An 11,285-nucleotide genomic window follows, 5' to 3' on the forward strand; every position below is an offset into this window, starting at 1 on the left:
TACGTGTATATTTTGATTGGTTTGTGTGAAATGAGCTTACAAATGCATAAAAGTATAAAGCTAATGTTATATATGATTTGGAGAGTCTGTCCTCATGAGAGCTGCCGACTGATCACATATTTAAAGAAAACTGATGCACGTTAAATCCAAGTGTCATTTGGTCAGTGACAGGAGCTGAAAGGACTGAATGACTGAAGGTTTCTACAACATAGAGATCAGGACACAATTAGATAGACGCCAATATTATTGAAAGATGGAGAAGATTTGAAGGACTAAATGGCCAGATAATAGACGTTAATTATAAGTCATTTGGAAAAATTACAGCTTTGCTCCTTCCCTTGTATGTTACATATTTGGGACTGGCATTTTTCTGATCTTGGGATTGTTTGAACATTATCTGGAACATTCTACAAACAACATAATTCAGAAAATTCTAGAGGCGGCATTCTCCAGAGCATTATATCACCATGTCGGGTATTGCAAATGTGAGAGGGGAGATGCTGTATACAGGAGTATGAGTGGTGCAGAATGAGCCTTGTTCAGTAATAGGTGCTATAACACATACACAGTGAATGCGAGTAAGGAGAAAGAATATGGTGGCACTTATCGTAGCACAGTGGGGAAGATTATCAAAGCTTGCACTGTATTTCTGGACATTTCTCAGACTACAGATACTGCATTGAGCTGGATGGTGAGCTCAGAGCATGCTCAATGAATCTGGTGAAGTGCCCTCCTTTCAGAAAAAAAGGTCCTCCTCCTTACAAGCCTATCCACTCGGACCGCCAGGCTCCTGTCAATACATTGTGCTGTCATTGCCCCTTATCTACCTTGCTTGGGAATAAACCATCTCGGGCAAGTCCAAACTGAGAAAGCTCAAACGTGCTTTATAAAGATAGCATCAGCACAAAGGATCATGGAATTTTCCAGGCCATTCAGTAACTGGCGGGTACATCCAGCTGTGAGGAATGGGAGAATCAGACTGCCACTGAATGACAGGGGCACCATGGGGTGAGATAGTTAGTTAATAAGGTGAGTTTGACACTATAGCACCAGAAAACAAGCTCAAACTCATGCAGACAATCCCTCTGTCAAACTCAATGAAAATGACACTTCGACAAATTATTGTTACTTCAGCCCAATGATTCGAAGAATCTGCTGACCCCAATCTCAGTTAAAAGGCGACAGAAAGAATGTTCATCCAAAGCTCTCCAACATTCGAACTCCTACCATCAACCCATTATCTACCATTCCTGAAAACTGTGGGCTTTTTTGCAGGATGCTATCAAACGGTTTTAATTATATCATTGTTAAACTTGGAAACACATTTTTCCATGTCACACTCTCTCAATCTCACCCCCCTCTCTGTTTCCCAACCTTCTGTCATTTGTTAGTATTTAAACTGATTCATAGAAACATTGAAGACAGAAGCAGGAGGAGGGCCTTCAGTCCTGAGAGCATGCTCCACCATTCTTCACAATCATGATCGTTCAAAATCATTATCCTAATTCTGTTTTCTCCCCATAGCCTTTGATCCCATTAACTACATGTGTTATATCTAGCCACCTCTTGAGTGTAATCAATGTTTCGACATCAATTACTTCCTGTGGTAATGAATTCCACAAGCTCACCACTCTTTGGTGAAATGTCTCCTCATTTCTGTCCGAAATACCCTACCAAAATCCGCAGACTGTGACCCTTGGTTCTGGACACATCTATCATCGGAAACATCTTCCCTGCGTCTACCCTGTCTATCCTGTTAGAATTTTAATAAAAACTCGAAGAACCCACTGCTTATTCATCTGAACTCAAGCAAAAACTATCTAAACTTCGTCAATCTCTCCTCATGCATCAGTCCTACCATCCGTGGAGACAGCCTGGTAAACTGCACTCCCTCAAAGCCAGAGTATCCTTCCTCAGAAAAGGAGACAAAAACTGCACACAGCATTTGAGGTGTAGCCTCACGAAGATCTTTTTAACTGCAATAACACATTCCTGATCCTTTAGTTGAAAACTCTCGCAAAGAAGACCAACATACCATTTGCTTTCTTTACCACCTGCTGCACCTACATGTTTACCTTCAGCGATTGATGGACAGGAATGCCTGCAAACTACTTTCTCCCTTGATCCGCACATCCCTGTGACTTCTCTCTCTGGAAATGATTTTCACATCCACAGCACCCCTTGCCATGGCACAATGGAGACATGGAGCTGTAAAGGGAAGGGAGATGCACATCCTGTCACTTTCATGATGAGCTGCAAGTTTCCACATGCTGGGCAGTGATCTGTTACAGACCAATGCACTGGTTTGATCTGCACTGCTCTGCGCACTAGCAGGTTAACGCTCCAGGTATACAGATCAATTCACTGCTGTTTATGACACAACTTCCCATGCTGGACAGATATCTTGTTCAGATTTATAGATCAATGCACTGAACTGGTCTGCACAGCGCTCCATGCTGGACATATATCTCATCTGGATTTACCGATCAATGTACCAGAGTAGTGTGCTCAATGTTGCACTCTGGACAGATTGCCTGGCTTCGTTGAGCAATACACAAGCCTGATCTGCAAAGTAACCCATGGCGAACAGATATGTCATCTGGGTCAATGTGTCTGGCTGGCTCCGTGAGGTAGATTGAGAACGTGATATAACTGACCACCTGTAAAGAACTGTGAAGAAATGACCTGTATCTGCTTTTGAATGATTGAGTGTGTGGAAACGTTCTAGAAACCATCTCTTCTCGTCTATGTGTGCCTGAGTGTGTGGAGAGTGAATGATTGTTGTTGTTTTACAGCACATTTTATATGTAATTCAGCTCTAATTCCATGAAGAAATTTCTAAACACAGTGACTCATTTGAACATCTCATTAGGTTCTCAAACAAACAGGCAACGTGGCCTCCAGGCTGATGTATAATTTATTTGTTTTCCTTCCTCACAGTTAACGTGGTGACGATCTACGTCCTGCTTCATAAAGATTGTGGATTGTCTCCATGTGTCAGATGTTACCTGGGGGCCATGGCAGTGGCGGATCTACTGGTCATTATCCTCGACCTGATATTGAGACACATTCCCATTGTTTATCGGGAACAGTTTAATTTCCTGCGGTACATCCCCGTGTGTAATATCCACGCCGTCCTGCTTTATGCAGCCACTGACTGTTCTGTCTGGTTGACCGTCACTTTCACCTTTGATCGATTTGTGGCCATTTGTTGCCAGAAGCTGAAAAGTAAATATTGCAGTGAGAAAACGGCGGCTGTGGCTCTGTGAACAGTGACTGTGCTGAGCTGTTGAAAGAACATTTTCTGGTATTTTATGCTCACAGCTCACTATTGGCTGTGGAACACCCCCTGGTTTTGTGATGTAACAGACAATGTTCAAATGTCTGGTGTCTGGGTCACAACTGAGTTCCTCCACCACATTCTAACCCTGACTCTCCCATTTCTCCTGATTCTGCTGCTCAATGTTTTCACCGTCAGACACATTTTAGTGACCAGCAGAGCCCGCAGGAGACTCCGGACTCACACCAATGGGGATAGTCAGTGTGACACAGAAATGAGAAATCGGAAAAAAAATCAATCATTTTACCGTTTGTGATCTCGTCCAATTTCATCCTGTTATGGTCAATGTTAATGCTGGTTTCTATATCTCACCGGATGAATAATATTGGGTATATTTCTGTGTACCTGGATTACTCTGTGCAGGAATTGGGCTTCATGCTGCAGGTCCTCAGTTGCTGCACAAACGCCGGGATTTATGCCGTGACCCAGACGAAGTTCAGGCAGCAGCTGAAGAATGTGCTGAAATATCCCTGTATCCAAATTCATCAACCAATCAAATTCACTCATTAATCAATCCATTCAGGATTTTCTCATTTCAGTTCAATGTTTCAGCAATGAAGAAGCCTGTCGCTATTGTAACAGACTGAGGGTCATCCTGGTTTGTCCAACCTTATCCCACAGAGAGTTACGGGGACACATTTCAAAGTTTTTCCCAACTCAGGGGAATTTGAAAAAAAAGGCACCATCCACTCGCTGGACCTAAAACCTAAAATTAATAAAGAATAAAATGATCAATTGAAAAAAAAGTCAAGTCGGTGAGCTAATGGTATTTTGTTTGTTAATTTGTTGAAAAAGCTAATCTGGAGAGAGATAGTCTCTGCCCTAAGTCTGGTTCATCAGGGAAGTGAAGGAGACCGGCACTGAGCTCAAGTGTTGAATTTTAGTCACTCTATCCTTGTTTTCACTTCTGATGAATCTCTCGCTTCATATCTACCTCCCACCCGTACTACCCACACACTCAAACTTACCTCGTTCCCTCTCTCTCCTCCAGAAATCTCCCTCTGATTTTCTCACTCTCTTTCAGTGAGCTTTTCATTCTCATTCTCATTCAGACTGCCTCCATCCCGCGATCTCTCTTTACCTCGCAGCCTCCCTTTCTTACAAATTCCTCACTCTCTCTAAACCTCTCTTCCACTGAAATTCCTCACTATCCTTCCTCTCCATTACTTTTCTATCATTCTCCCTGCCTCAATCTCTCTCCATCCCTTTTCCTCCTTCCCTCTTTTTGGCTTTTTGCATCTCTCATTCCTCCTACTTCACTTGATCTATTCTCACTTCCTCTCGATTTCATTTTCCTCTCCCTCCCTCCCCCTCTCTACTCTTCAGTCACACTGACGCACTCTTCAAAGTCCTGTGGTGGGATTTCATCAGGGGAGCAGGTTTCTTTGTGGAAAGGACAGAGCTTTGCATCCCACAAGACTCACTCACTGGCTCTGAGCCTTGTACTCCACACTGTCTGATAAATCAGAGCCTGTTTAGACATCATGGACAATGGGGTGTCCCATTTCCCAGCCCAGCCAGAATGGTGTTGCACTTAGGCAGACATGAGAGGAACCTTTGTCTGTGCAGATAGGAGACATTGACCAGCTGCATCTGGTGACATGGAGAGGGCCATTTAGTGACAGAGAAGTTAAACTTTGTGGGCTAAATAGGATGCTTTGATGGATCAGGTTGTGGCCTCAGACAGCTGAAAAGAGGTCGATAGAGATGCAATGTGAGCCAGTTTCATTGCCCATCTTGAGGATCTTTTGAGAAGGAGGTGTTGAGAGGTTTACTTGAACCACTGAAGACAATGCAGACGCTAATTAGCCATTGCTCAAGGAATACACTGCGATTAGGTCCACAGTCTGTTCCTTGGAGAAAGGTGTAGATGGTAAGCCACTGGGCATTGCTAAAGAAAGAGATTTGGGATTGGGCAGCAGGCCATTGGCTCAGAAACAGAGTGGTGCTGTGGCAGCAGGCCGTTGATCGGGAACAGTGTGGAAGATGTCTACAGGCTGTTTCTGGGGAAAAGTGTGTATTTCAGGCACTGGCTATTGCTGGAGGGAAGTGTGGGAGTGGGACCACTGACTGGTGCTTGAGGTACCAAGTAGTGTTGGGAGCACAGTGCATCGCTACGGAACAGAGTGGGTATGTGATCACAGGTCATCACGAGGGGCACAGTGCAAGAGTAAGACAACAGGGCATTGCTCGGTGACCAATGTGGTTGTGGGGACCACCGGCCCTTGCTAGTTGTACAGAGTGGTGGTGTGTCCATGGGACGTTGCCAGGGAACAAAATGGGGGATGATAACTGTAGGACAGAGTGGTGGTGGGACCACCTCCCAGAATGAGGGGAAGAGAGAGGGAGTCACAGCAGTGTGCTCTGAGGAAACAGAAGGGTGTGTTTTTGTAGGTTGTTGCCACGGTATCATTGCTGGGGGGGGCGCCCAGAGCGTGTTGCTTGGGGAAAAGAGTGAGTGTGTGTCCATGGGATTTTGCTATGAAACAGATTGAATGTACAACCACTGGCCATTGCTAGGAGAGCTGTGTCGGAGTAGGATCATAAGCTGTTGCCAAGGGATCAGAGGAGTCATAAACAGACCACTTCTAGGGCCACTGAGTGGGGTTGCGCCCATGGCCGTTGCTATGGAAAGAGAGTAGCCCTGGAGCCACAAGCTGTTGTTGGGTGAAAAGAGTGTGAATCAGGCTGCAGGGCATAGCTGGGGAAAAGATTGGATGTGGGTCAACAGTCCTTTTCCTGGGAAACATTGTGAATGTGGGGCCACTGGCAATTGCTTGGACTGGGGGCCAGGATGCTCATTGATAGCAAATTGAGTGGGGTACAATCTCTGGCCATTGCTCGGCGAACAGTGGAGGGAGTGATAAATGACCATTACTGAGGTTACAGAATGGGGATGGGCCACAGACCATTGCCGTGGAAACAATGTTGGAGTCTTTGCTCGGGAGCAGAGTGGGTCTATGTATATAGGCCGATCCTAGGGGAACAGCGTGGTTATAGAATACAAGGCCTTTGCGAGTGGAACAGACGTGGGGAAAGTCCGTAGGCCATTGCTCGGGGATCAATGTGAGAGTGGGATCACAGGCTGTTGCTGGGGAACAAGTGTGGAAGTTGGGCCAGATATCCCTATTAGGGGAACACAGTTGCCAAGGATCCATAGGGTATTGCCATGGAACAGTGCGGAGGTCGTACAACTGGCCATTGCTAGGGGAACATACTGAGGCGTGATGCTGCAGACCATTGCCAGGGGAAAAGCGTGGGGTTGAGGCCACATACGTTTGCTAGGGTAACAGAGTCAGAGTTGGACCACAGGACGTTTCCAGGGGAAAAGTGGGGAGTGCGACAGCATGCTGGTTTGCTCAGGGAACAGATTTTGGAGTGGTGCTGCAGGCTGTTGCTGGGGAGCAGACTGGGTATGGGACCACTGCCCACTACTAAGGGAACAAAGTGTGGGTGGAACAACAGGACATTGTTCTGGGAACAGAGTGAAGGTGCGACCACAGGCACTCATTAAGGGAAAAGTGTGGGATTGAGGGCTTGAGAAAGATATTGAGCTGGGTTGGGAAGGCAGGGTGGGGTTGAGGATGCAGTAATTGCTAGGGAGCGAGGTGGCGACTGGGACACAGCCTGTTGTTGAGTAAGTAGGCTGGAGGTATAACAGTTAATCATTACTGGAGGATCAGAGTGTGGGTTGGGTCTCGTGCCCATTGTTAAGTGTGGTTGAATGTCAGTATTATGGAAACAGTCAGAGTGCGATTACAGGTTATTGCGAGGGTGACAGTGTGGGGTGAGGCCTGAGACCATTGATAAAGGACAAGTATAGTAGTAGGGCTGCAAACCCCATTCCTATCAAATGGAGTGGGGTAAGTTCATTGGCCATTACGCCTGGAAGAGCATGTGTTAGTCCATTGGCCATTATTTGCACAACAGTGATGGATAACAAGAGGACGTTGCCAGGAGCGTAGAGCGTGAGCAGAACAATGGACCGTTGCAAGGGTAATGGGATATGATGGTAAAGTGGCCAGAGGTAGTTTCTCCAAGATCAGAGTGGGTATGGAAAGTGAGACGTTTGTTTGCATACAGCATGTGTGTGAAACAGGAGATTGTTTCTTGAGGAATAGAGGAAGTAGAGAGCAAAAGTCAGTTTTCAGATAAATCCAATGTGAGCAGTCTTGGAAACTGTTGCCAGGGGAACAGTAAGAGAAATGGACAGGGCACTGTTGTAATGAGAACACAATGGGAATGGGGTAATAAGGAGTTGTTGGTGAAGAGATTGGGAACAGCTTCCAGACCCAAACCAGAATATGTTGGAACATAGAACCTGGAACAGTACAGCACAGTACAGGCCATTCCCCCCGATGTTGTGTTGAACTTTTACCCTAAACTTAAAGTCTATCTAACCTCCACCCCTACCTTATACCATCATTCTTATGCCTATCTAATAGCCGCTTAAATGCCTCGAATGAGGCCGACTCCACAACCCTTTCCGGCAATGCCTTCCACATCATGAACACTCCCCGGGTAAAGAAACTATCTCTGACATCTCCCCGATATCTATCTCAACTTACTTTAAAACTATGCCCCCTCATAATAGCTACCTCCACCCAAGGAAAAAGTCCCTGGATGTCCTCTCTATCTGTAACTGTGATAATTTTGCACACCTCTATCAAGTCACCTCTCATCCTTCGTCGTTCTAAAGAGAAAAGCTCTAGTTTGCTCGACATTTCCTCAGAAGACCTTCCCTCTATTCCAGGCAACATCCTGGTAAATCTCCTCTGCACCTTTTCCAATGCTTCCAAATCTTTCCTGCAATGAGGCACCCAGAACCGGACATAATATTCCAGGTGAGGTCGAACCAGGATTTTGCACAGCTGGAGCATAACTTCATGACTCTCGAACTCAATTTCTCTGTAAATGAAAGGTAACACACCATCCGCCTTCTTAACAACTCTATCCACATTGGGGGCAGCTTTCAGGGAACTGTGGACATGAACCCCAAGATCCTTCTACTTGTCCACACTGCCAAGAATCTTTCCATTCACCCGAATTCTGCTTTTAACTTTGTCCTTCCAAAATGATTCACCTCACACTTTTCAGTGTTAAACTGCATCTGCCACATCTCAGCCCAGCTCTGCATCATATCAATGTCCCTTTTTAACCTCGAACAGCCCTCCGCACTGGCCACAACTCAACCTATCTTCATATTGTCTGCGAACTTACGAACCCACCTTTCTACTCCTACATCCAAATCATTTACAACAATCACGAATAGAAGTGGACCCAGGCCAGAACCTTGTGGTACACCACACATAACTGAGCACCATGTTGAATATTTTCCATCCATTACTACACTTTGTCTGCTAATGGTCAGCCAATTCTGAATCCAATCTGCCACATTTTCCCCTATCCCATGCCTCCTAACTTTCTGCATAAGCCTATCATTGGAATCGTAGCAAACGCCTTAGTTAAATCCACATATTCCACATCCACTGCTCTACATTCATCCATGCGTTCTGTCACCTCTTCAAAGAATGCAACAAGGTTTTTGAGGCATGATCTCACCTCACAAATTCATGCTATGTTGTGACTATTTATCGCATAATTTCCAGATTCCTCTGTCCACTTCGCAATGTGTTTTGTAACAAGTCTTTACCAGTGATTTTTTTTTTATCACAGACTGACTGGATTAGATGCCAAATAACCTTCTGTGGCTCCCTGTCCCTTAGTTAGCGTATACGTGTGTGCCTACCTTCTGCTCTCTGTCTGTCTCTCCTGGAATATCTATAAATTGTGACATACATCTGCTAGTTTTTTTGAGTTGATTCATGGTGTCCATTTTCGACCCTAAATCCATGTACGATCACAGCAAGACATCCTCACATTCTTAGTGCCATCAGCTGGCAATAACTGGCAAACTATCAGATATCCTTCCAAATTTGGTGGCACCACATTTGCGTTCTGTGATTTATGTACAAAGACCCAGACAGAATTGAACGTCTGCCCCCCATTGTTATAGGGCATGCACACACGTACGCACACACACTGAATGACAAACAAATATTGGGTTTTCCGAACATTAAAGCTCAATTACGCATAAATATAATTAATCTAAGACATTCACACAACTGGTTTATGCTCAAGACAGACATGCCCCCAACGCTGAAAATTTCATGTCCCTCAGTAGCAGGATTGTGTACTATCTACAAGATTCACTGCAGAAAATCATGGAAGATCCTCAGACAGCATCTCCCAAACCCATGACCACTTCCAGCGAGAACGATAAGGGCAGTAGATATATGGGTACACTACCATTTCCAAGTTCCCTCCCAAGTCAGTCACCAACCCGACTTGGAAATATATCGCTCTTCCTTCACTGTCGCTGGGTCAAAATCCTGGAATTCCCTCCCTATTGGCATCGTTGGTCAACTCGCAGCAGGAGGGCTGCAGCAGTTCAAGAAGGCAGCTCACCACTATCTTCTCAAGGGCAACTAGGGATGGGCAAGAAATGCTGGCCCAGCCAGTGGTGCCCACAAAGGTGAATAGAAATAAAAACACTCCACAGTCCAATCAGACATAGCAGTGTGAAGCTGTAGAAACACAGCAGGATAGGCAGAGGAACAGGAAACCTGACGTTACGGGCTGGGCACCTACTTCAGAAATGGGGGAGGGGAAAGGGAGCTGAAATAAATAAAGAAGGGACTGGAGAAGGTAGATGGGATGGTGATAGGTGAGTGCAGGTAGGAAGTGATGGGGATTGGTCATTGAGGTGTGAGGAGTAGATAGGTGGGAGAGAAGATAGACAAGCTGTGTCAGGGCAAGGAGTTGGGGGTGAGAGGGAGTGTTGGTCATGGGATGAGGCTGGGGTTGGGGAGATTTTGAAATTCGTAAAATCCACGTTTATGATATCAGACTATAGACTCCCAAGGAGGAACACGAGGTGCTGCTCCTCTAGTTTGATGGTGGCGTCATTGTGACACTGGAGGAGGCCTGGGACGGACATGTCACCTCGAGCGTGAGAGGGTAAGTTAAAATGTTTCGCGACTGGAAGGTGTTGTTTGTCGTGTACAGGATGCAGATGCTGTCCAAAATGTATCCGAGTCTCCTTTTAGTCTCACCGATGTGGAGGAGGCTAAATTGGGAACAGCAGATACTGCAGATAGATGAGAAGGTGAACCCGTGTCTGATGTCGAAGGTTTGATTTTTGCCTTGAATGGAGGTGAGGAGGAAGGTGTAGGGGCACATGTAGCACCCCCTGCAGTTGCCGGCAAAGGTGCCGAGGATGGTGGGGTTAGTGGGGAGTGGGGAATGTGAAGCTGATGAGGCAGCTGCAGACAGAGTGAGCCTTCAAAAGGTAGATAAGGTTGTGGCAGGAAATATATCTTTGGTTGAGGGCTCAGACAGTAGGTGGCAGATGTGATGGAGAATGATACTTTGGATGTGAAGGTTGGTGGGGTGATATGTGAGGAAAAGGGGAGTTCTGCCTTTTTTGTTTTTGTTGGGTGGAGACGTTGTGAGGGCAAAGGTAATGAAAATGCAAAAGGTTTGTTTGAGGGCATTTTCAATTGCTGGAGGGGGGATATTATGATCCTTTTAATATGTGGATATCTGGGATGTGCAGGAGTGGAACGCCCTATCTTGCGAGCGGATGTCGTGGCGGCAGACGCATTGGGAGTAGATGGTTACATTCTTGCAGGAAGGTGAGTGAGAGGAGGTATAGTCTAGGTAGCTGTGGGAGTTAGTGTGCATGAAATATGTGTCAGTTAAGAGGAGGTCATCAGAGATGGAAATAGAGGAGTTGAGGGAGGAAAGAGAGGTATCTGAGATGGTCCAGGTGAATTTAAAGTTGGGGTGAAAGGCAACTCCTCATGGGAGCACGAGGGAGCACCAATACAGTCATCAATGTCATGGAAGAAGAGGTGGGGCGTAATGCCAGTGGTATATTTCC

This window comes from Stegostoma tigrinum, unplaced genomic scaffold, assembly GCF_030684315.1.
Source record: "Stegostoma tigrinum isolate sSteTig4 unplaced genomic scaffold, sSteTig4.hap1 scaffold_126, whole genome shotgun sequence".
NCBI lineage: Eukaryota > Metazoa > Chordata > Chondrichthyes > Orectolobiformes > Stegostomatidae > Stegostoma > Stegostoma tigrinum.